This window comes from Alexandromys fortis, unplaced genomic scaffold (genome assembly GCF_014885135.2).
Source record: "Alexandromys fortis isolate MF-2015 unplaced genomic scaffold, M_Fortis_MF-2015_v1.1 scaffold_1, whole genome shotgun sequence".
NCBI classification, from domain to species: domain Eukaryota; kingdom Metazoa; phylum Chordata; class Mammalia; order Rodentia; family Cricetidae; genus Alexandromys; species Alexandromys fortis.
Genome location: NW_026067927.1, coordinates 10093598 through 10103575, shown reverse-complemented (window position 1 = coordinate 10103575; position 9978 = coordinate 10093598).

The following is a 9978-nucleotide window of genomic DNA, read 5'->3' as shown; positions in this document are numbered from 1 at the left end:
CCTGTCCTTCCAAAGGTCCTGAGTTCAATTCCCAGCAACCACACTATATATTTGAAAATTGAGTCTTGGATAATATCAAATCATTCAAGGTCACCTAACCAGAGCCAAATTATAGCCCAGATGTGTTGCCTAGTGAGACTATTTCTTTTCCTTGGAATTATTTAAGCAAACACCTTTTCCCTCCTCTTCCTGATGGCTTTCTATAAGAAAATGCAAATTGGTTCTGAAATATCCCAACAGGAGCTTTGGTCTCTGATCAAAGTGAACTCTAAAGACTTCAGTTCAAATCTAGGTTTTGCTACTATAAGAATGTGAAACTTCCAAAAATCTTGGGTTCTCAGCATTTAGATTCCATTGAGCATCTTATTGAATAATGACTATAAGAGTGTCTCCATTCAGTCATTACAAGGGACCCCTGGAAAGGGTTTTTCATTACAATTTTATAAGTCAAATAAAATGAGAACAACTAGATGGCAGTTATGAAAGAAAGGAACTCTGCCTTCCAGTACTGCTGTTTCTGCTATGAAATAATATATAGGAATGTGTTTTACAAATGGAGAAGGAAGGTAGACATTTCTGTTACACAGAAAATGCAATTCAAAGAGTGGATGCTTGTGACCTTAATTTGAGTATTCAATATCTTAACCAGAATTTAGCATCATGATGTCTGCCATTTCTAATCCCAGGGTGTTCAAGTCACGAGCCCATGGGTGAGTGTAGGTGTGGACTCTAGGGATGCTATTTTGACAGACATGGCATTGGCTTCTGTTATCTGGTCTATGAGCCAGCAGTCTATTTGAACCACCAATAAGAGACAATAGGTGTCAGAGCAGGGGTTACTAGCCCTACTTTACTATCTCCAGCACAAGAATGGATCAAGGCAAATAGGCATTTCATGACGCCCTCTAGAATTCCATGTTGTCACACACATAAGCATGGGAAATCAATGAATCTTCCAAGAGGTTTCTTTCCTAGCAGATTTCCAGCCTGGCTGTTGGTTTCCTATCACTTCTTTCAGGCCTGATTAGCACTATATAGAATTAGAGATTTTTACTTTTTCCTAAAAGGGAGGAGTTAGTGTCTTTATTACCACTTAAGAAATAGATAGTTGCCCAGCGGTGGTGGCACATGCCTTTAATCCCAGCACTCGGGAGGCAGAGGCAGGCGGATCTCTGGGAGTTCGAGGCCAGCCTGGTCTACAAGAGCTAGTTCCGGGACGGGCACCAAAGCTACAGAAAAAACCTGTCTCGAACCCCCCCCCCAAAAGAAGAAATAGACAGTTGCATTACCTCTATATGAATGGTGATTGGGGATGTATAGAGAAGAAATCAATGTGAAATTAGAAGGGAGGCAGGAACTGAGGCAACGATTGCTGAAGCATTCTGTTCTGGTTGAATTGCTGAGTCCTAAAATCAAATGATGATTAGAGAAGCTAATGCTTTATTTCTAGTCATCCTAAAAGAAGGGGAAATGTGGACAAAGTCCACGGTTGGCAGAAACCATAATAATAATAATGATAATAATAATAATAATATATTGAGTACCTACTATGTTCTATGCCATGTGTATAGTGTGACTATCTCCTAATAGTCACAAAAGCCTTATGTAAAGGGTGCAGGCATTATCACCCCTTAGAGATGGTGGATCCATCCATAGTTCAGAGAGATTAAAGAGTTTCTTCAGGTTGCACTACTGGCAAGTGATGGAACCACATTAAATCCTAGAATATTTTCAACCAGTACCCCTCCCCTGATCAACACACTCTAATGCATCCCGGGTGGGAGCCAGAGGAGCTTTCTAATTGGGGCCATTAGCTGAGTCTATCATTCGAGAAGATAGATGGAGGAAATCTCAGAGACCCAATAAAAGTAGATTCCTTTGGGGCTAAGAAGTAGTCTCTTGCACTGATGAAAGTCTAAATTCAGAAGTTCCCACAGGGCTTAGCATGGATAACAGAAGCAGACTAGGAAGATGGAGGACTCAATTTGAATCCCAGCTTCTTTTGCTGGCTGGGGGACTGTGAGCCAATCACTTGATATCTCAGAGCCCAAGTTTCCTGATCTCAAAAATGAGGATGGTAATATCTATCTTTGAACAAAGTACCTGGCCCATTAAAGTTGATTAATATTTGCCGACGCTCTTCTCTCTTTCTGAGGGCCTAGATCCTCTGAGAAGTCAGGACAGATTCTTGAGTCCGACCTCCACTTCCCATTTTTTCATAAAGCTTGTCTGCAGTTATACACTTAGACAAACAATATGTCAATGATACACTCCAAGCTGAGGTTCCTTATTTGGGATTGGGATAATATCAGTGATTTTATCCTACTAAGAAGGAACATTTCTTAGCAGATGGGAGGTCATATGACTAGTTTTTTTCTATCCTTTCAGTTTCCGTGCTTTTGTTATAAAAGAAATTTTCCAAAATCACATGTATACGGAAGGTAGTTGAAAAAGTTTCCAGTCAGACACTATGAGTTACTGTATTTGTGATTTCTTATCTTTTTCACTTATCAATATACTTTTGCTTCTTTCATTTCCCCCAGGATACCCATCTCTTCTTTCCATACTGCCCTATGGAGACACCTGTGTTAGACCCTAAATAGCTGCGGCGTCTTCATCATGAAGTAGTTTCGTCATCTTGCCTCTCAGAGCAGTAAGTAAGAACCTCTGATGTAAAAGACTCAAAACTTTACCGTTTCTATGATTTAAATACTATAAATGGACCATTGTATATACAAGGATAAGATCACAGCATACAACCAGATTGAGTGGAATCTGCCTATTGACATGCTGAGTTCATATTTTTCATAAAGACTGGCAAGGCTAAGATAGAAACAGTCTTAAAACAGTTGACTTCTATTCCCAAGCCTAAGTTGGTCATCACTATTACGTCCATATCCGCAATGGGTGTTGTCAGCAGATGAGGCTCATCTGGTGGCTTTGAAAAGTCCCAAGCGTCTCCCCAGATCTGTGAACTGAAATCTTTCAGGCTATATCTCAGGCATCAACTTATTTTATTTAACTCCTGTGCAGTCAAGATTGAGAAATTATGTTTTATTAAGAAAACCTGTATAATTTGGAGGTAAAAAACACATGTCTTATAGCCCACAACACATTCCTTCCTTGCAGAGTTGTAATTAAATTCTCTGCTGACTGAAACTTCCCAAAGAGGCTGATAGCATTTTCATTGGTTTCACTTCTGAATTCCTGCACATTGCGAACTGGTGGACGCATGATATGTGAGCTCACCGACAGCAGCCCAGCAGCTTCCTCTGGCATGCTTGTGCTAAAAGAGCTGAAAGGGAAAGGGCTCACATTAAACTAAAGGGTCTTGCTGCCTCCTCTTACCTCCCCGAGCTGATAAATAATGGATAATGAAGAACACTACCATTACATGCAGAAAGCACTTGGCATTCACCTCTAAGGCAGCACTATCTAGTCTGAGGTCCAGTTCAGCATAAAATCTGTTTGTTGGTAAGGCCAAGTCTTTCTGAAGAGCTCTTCAATGCCTCCACATATTCAATGGAAAAAAGGAAATAATTCAACTCTGGGATCAATCTCAGTATTTGTTTCTAAAAGGCCAAAGGAGCAGGAGCAACATGCCTGGAGTTTCTCTTTCACTTCAGAGCATGATACCATGGGCAACCTCTCTTTGAAGAGCACAGTTCCTCAAAGGCCCAAGTGAAATCGAGTCCCTGAGGAATCTTTTTGTCTTTTTTCCTTTATAGCAATCGTTACAACCATGAAAGTCTACTTTATATTTATTTCGTGTGCTTAATTGTTCTCTGCTCTTCTGATCATTTGAACTTTGCATAGGAGATACCACATCTCTTCTGCATCCTTCGAACTTAACATAGCACATGGAAACCAGCAGGCACTCAGTAGGTTTGGTGGGATAAATGCTAAAAATGCAACTACTAAAGGGAAAACAGTTTTGTCACAACTGAGGCAAAGTTTTACCAGATATGTATGTATATGGTAAATATGACCCGCCTCTCTGGGTCCTACCTTCATCTGTAAAAGAACCAGTTTTAAGTGAGAATCTTCTAAGTGCAATAAGTGCAAGACTTTTCAAAGTATTTGTCCAAAGAGAACTAACCTCACCAAATAAATGAAGGCAGCAAGATGTGTCTTAAAAGAAGATTAAGACTGTGGTGCACCCTGTTCTCCTTAACATGGTCAAGATCCCACCACACTTATACACGAGGCACTTGGTAAAAGTCATGAGCCAGATGACACAGAACAGAAGAGACATAAATGTCTTCATGTATGTTATATGTTACTAGGGTGAAACAGACAATAAACAACATAAAGAAATACAGAGGATGCAGGGTGACGATAAGTGCCAAGGAGAGAAACAGCAAAGAGAATGTTGCAGATGTTGGGAAAAGATCAAGGCAGTGTCACCATTTTTTTTTTTGTCATTTCTTTAGAATCCCAAGGGAGATTCTTGTTGCCTGTGTGGTTATTTATTTATTTATTTATTTATTTATTTATTTGGCAAACTACTGTTGAAGAATTCGTATGGACTTTAGGTGGAACACGGCTGGTCACAGGCTTTCCTTTGTTCTTACGAACATGGATTTGCAGAGGCAGCTAGGAGTGCTCAGTGGTATAGTTTTTGTCTGGCATCCATGAGGATCAGCTACAACCCCGCCAAAGGGGGAAAGTGGGCAGAAAATATAAAGTAAATGTAAAGTTCTACCATGCGACACTCATGGGATACAAATCACTTTGTGATTAAAAAAAAATTATGGAATTCTGTGGTAGGTAGATATGCGAACTTACTCAGTTTCACAGTTTCTAATTGTATCTGATAACCTATTTTTTTTTGCATGTAACACCATTAACAGTAAAAAGACCACTCATTGAAACTTAACTACAGACCCATAATTTCATTAATGCTTAGTTTACTCAGAATTAGTAAATCTGGATTTTGGATAAATTATTCCCTTTCGAAAGGACTTTCTAGACATGTTTATCACTCCTTTATATCACTCCCTTATGTCTTAATGAAAATGTGTCTTAGAATACGTAAGTATATTTCTTAGAAGGTAATGTAAAGTTGAATGTGATTAGCTGCTTAGGGAGAGTGACCACCTCACCTCAGGGTTAGCATTCACTACACAAAGGATAAACACAGACTCAAATGGGGGAGGACCTGGTTGAGATGCAGAAAGAAGTTTTCTAAACCACAAGTTGTCCCAGTCAAATTAGTGTACTTTAATAAGCAACTTGCCTGTTTTATAGAAATGTTTGCAAAATCACAACCCTGTAAAATGTCATGTCGTATTCCTTGTGACTTTGGAAAATGTCATGAAGTAAGCTGTGCCAGTAGGGAGCTTAATGCTTCCAATAAAAGTCTCTCCTGGAGAGGGGAGCACACATTTACAATTGCAGAGGAAGCACAGGTCACAAAGTATAAAACAGCTGCTTGAGAGCCAGAAGCAGAAGACCCCAAAATATTCACAGCAGTTGTCAACATTCATGGGTAGAGTCCAGAACTGGCCTCATTACCAAAGCATTTTCTCATCCTGGTGACTCCAGGGGCTCTGGGTTCCCTCTCCCTGGGTGCTGGGATAATTGTGACAAACTCCCGAGGTTTCAGTGGAAAAGGTTAGTGATTTTTGACAACTAAGGGACCTCATAACATTCTTTCCTTCAGACAAGTTTTCCCCCTTAGTGATTCTAGCTTTTATTGAGGCTGAATTGCAATGCAAACCAATGTAAATTGTTTTAAAATATGATTAAAGCAATGCAGCTACTTCTTCGGTCTCTAAGTAACAACTGGTAACTTTTCAGTGCAGAGTTAACTTTATGTATTTACTTTTTCCATGTATTTGTGTAAAAGTATGACAGAGTAAATTCTGTGTATTGGCTTATAAACACACAATTATATATGTTGATTCACTGGTTAGCAAGGAATTTTTTCATTAAGTGTACATATATGTGTGCACACATGCACTCATATGTACGCGTGCACACATACATTCCACATCCACAAGTCACAGATCGCTTATAGACTATTTGGAGGAGGAGTTGTTCTCTTCTATCATGTGAATTCCAGGGATCAAAGGCAATCAGATTTGGTGCACGTGTTCTTGCCCCCTAATCCATCTTATAAATCCTGATTATTGTGTGTTACAAAAAAAACCCATACTATCAGAAAACCTTAAAATGGAAAATTTCAAGACTTTATAATACTTGGTCCATTAAAAGTGTTATAACTTATAATTCTACAGAACATAGAAATTCTGTAATACACCTCACAATGCAACTGTTCCTATGTATACTAGAAAGTACAGAGTCACTTCTACATCTTTTTTCCTTTATTGAAAATATTCTTTTCTCATTCAATGTATCCTAATTATAGTTTTCTCTCTCTCTATCCGTTCCAGTGACTTCCCACCTCTCCTCTCTTCCAGATCTATGTCCTTTTCCCCCCTCATTATAAAAGAACTGGTTTCTAAGAGATAAAAATCAAACATGACAAAATTAAATATAGTGAAATGAAGCAAAGAACTATCAAATCAAATTTGGACAAACGGAACAGAAACAAAAGAGTCAGAGACCCAATCAATCTTGTAGTCAGGAACGCATAAAAACACTAATCTAATAGCTATATATAGATTAGAGAGAGAGAGAGAGAGAGAGAGAGAGAGAGAGAGAGAGAACCTGGTGCAGGCTCATGTAGGTCCTGTGTTTGTTGCATCAGTCTCTGAGCTCATATGCATCTTGCTTAATTGATTCAGAGGTTCTTGTTCTCCTAGCACCCTCCCTCCCAGCTGTCTCTTATACTCTTTCTGCCTTCTCTTCTGTGGAATTCCCTGAGGGAGGGATTTGATAGAAATCTCCCATTTAGACTCTATCCCCAAAATGTGTGACTGTGAGTTTGTATCTGCTTTTTCTGTTGCTGAAGGAAGCTTCTCTGATGATGACTAGAAAAGACCTTGAGCTATGAGTATAGTATAATAACATTAGGAATCATTTTATTGATACTTTTTAAAGACCAATAGTGTTTAGTTCTTGGTGACTCAATCAGTATGGGTTCCTTTGCATGGAGTGAACCTTAAGTCAAATCAGACGTTGGTCGGCCAATCCCATAAACTCTGTACTGCTGTTGCCCTGGCATATTTTACATGCCCGACACATTCTAAGTGAAAGGCTTTGGGTTGGTGTCATGTTTCTCTTTCAGTGCCTGCAGAGTTCCTTTCCATACCAGAGAAACTAGAATGTCTCTAGCAGACATCAGCTCAACTTCAACATGTTCAATCAGTTGTGTGGGCATTTTCCTCAGCAATGGGGTCCTGCTGTTAATTTGCAGAGAACAACCCCTTGTCATAGAACAGTCTTGTTGTTTGGAGATTTCCATGTGACCCCTTTAGCCAATAACTCCATTGAGTGCAACCCAGTCCTGCCACTGGAAGTCTCATTTGACTCCAAGAGCTGGCCAGTTGAGTCTCTATCCCTCATTACTAGGAGTCCTTTATACATTCCAGAAAGTTTCCACTGCACTAGGTTTCAATACAACCCCCCAAATGTTGCCCAATTCCAGCCATCTTTCCCTTGACTCTCTTGCTCCACCACATCTCTGACTATATCTGATCCCCAAGTTCCCTTCTCCATCCCTGACTACCTGTAAAATCTATTCTATAACCCACCCCCACGGAGATACATTTTTCTCCTTAGACTGCTCCTCTTTACTTAATCTCTCTGGGTCTACAAATTGTAGCTTGGTTATTTACTTAATGGATAATATCCACTTATAAGCAAATACATAATGACATAACTGTATTTCCTTTGTTCACTGTGCAGGCATATCAATTTGCTAACCCCAATAGTAATATAAGTTTGTCTCAAGGATCAAATCATAGCAAGTTGGCAGTCCCAAAGCGGCATGCCGAGGAAGCACATAAGGAAGGTGGTCTTCGGTAAAACTTCACTGAAGTAGATTATAAAGTTTTTTTTCAGGCATGTGAAGCTTGTTCAGTTAGCTTCTTTCTTCTGAACATAATCTGTCTTATCATGGAGGCAATCGTACATTCATCCATCCTATGCATTAAAAAAATTCCATTGCACACAGTTGCTTGGGTATCTGTGCATTTGTAGGAAATGTGGCAAGAGACAGGCAAACTGTTTCAGAATTGCTTCTCCAAATTACCTTTCCAGTTTAGCTGGAGCATCATGGAGAGACAACCTCAGGTACTTGTTTTCAGCAAGAGCACTTTTTACACTCGGCTCAAGGTCACCATTCAGTGAGCACTGACGTCTGGTTTTATTCCCTTTTGTTGAGGTAACATAAGCTCCACTTCTCTGCTCTGAGGATGTGGGTGCGGCAGAAAAGTGGCAACTTGGCCATTTTCCCATTGATCCCATCCTCCTCAACAGGACAGGATGGGGAGACAGAACTGACCTATGGAAACCTCTGGATCTGTGCCCTCAAAAGTCAGGGTGTCAGTTTTCAGGCTCTGCCAGACACCGTGGCCGAGGCCAAGGGTGCTCCGTCAAATCTATCCATTTCAATTAAAGGCTAGCAAGTTGGGAAGTAAAATAATCAATTTTGTAGGCTAAACTCAATCATCCTGTCAGCACTTTATCTTTGCTCCGGATATACTGTTGCAGGATATGTTTTATACAACTCTTGTGGCATTTTTCACCAGTGACACTTCTGGTTAGAGATTGATCAAAGTGTCTCTGTGAAAGTTATCAAGCAAAGAAAAGTGTGTGTGTGTGTGAATACATATCTTCTAACATATTATGCACGTATAGATACATACATAAATATGTATATATACGTATATGAATTACTTCTTTGTTGAAGCATTCTTTTAAGAAGTTCTCCCTGACTAAACGCTAAATTCTATTATGAGTTTGCTAAACTTCTTCCTAATATCTACACAGACCATGCTTCAGTCACATTTGTTAATTGCTGTCCTTCCCAAACATCTTACATTCTATTACCACAAAAATTGGAAATTTGGAATTTTACCAATACACTTTCCCTCCACAATGACACTTCCAGACATTTACTACCTCCCTCCCAGGGCATGATTTTTGATATTTATTGGACCTTTTTTTGTAGTGAGCAAATATTTACACTTGAAATGGCTAGATTTCTTGATTCTTTGGAGCAAATTCTATTTCTAGTAGATAAATGTGATCATGTTTTGAATCATCTGACTTACTTTAGAATCACTGTCTTTATTGGAAGGTGAAATATTTAGTGAAGTTGATGATTGAGTATAGATCATTATTCTGTTTAGCATTTAGCAGCATATATATATATATATATATATATATATATATATAACTGAGTCCTTATTATATGTTGTATATATTAGTGAATTATATTATTATTATTCCTTTGTATAAATTAACCACCTTTTAATTAGTGAAGCTAATTTACTAAAGATCATGTGACTTTTATTTTTAGTTCATCTACTCTGTTTAATCCCATCACTGACAGATCTCTGTAACATGTTTACATATAAGATGACTCAACTTAGAGACACTTTCTGTCCCTAGGAGTACATTTCTTTTTTCTTTCCTTCTTTCTTTCTTTCTTTCTTTCTTTCTTTCTTTCTTTCTTTCTTTCTTTCTTTATGAATTAATTAAAGATTTCTGTCTCTTCTTTACCACCTCCTCCCCTTTCCCTCCCCCTCCCCCAATCAAGTCCCCCTCCCTCGTCAGCCCAAAGAGCAATCAGGGTTCCCTGCCCTGTGGGAACTCCAAGGACCACCCACCTCCATCCAGGTCTAGTAAGGTGAGCATCCAAACTGCCTAGGCTCCCACAAAACCAATACGTGTAGTAGGATCAAAAACCCATTGCCATTGTTCTTGAGGTCTCAGTAGTCCTCATTGTCTGTTATGTTCAGCGAGACCGGTTTTAACCCAGGCTTTTTCAGACCCAGGCCAGCTGGCCTTGGTGAGTTCCCGATAGAACATCCCCATTGTCTCAGTGTGTGGGTGCACCCCTCG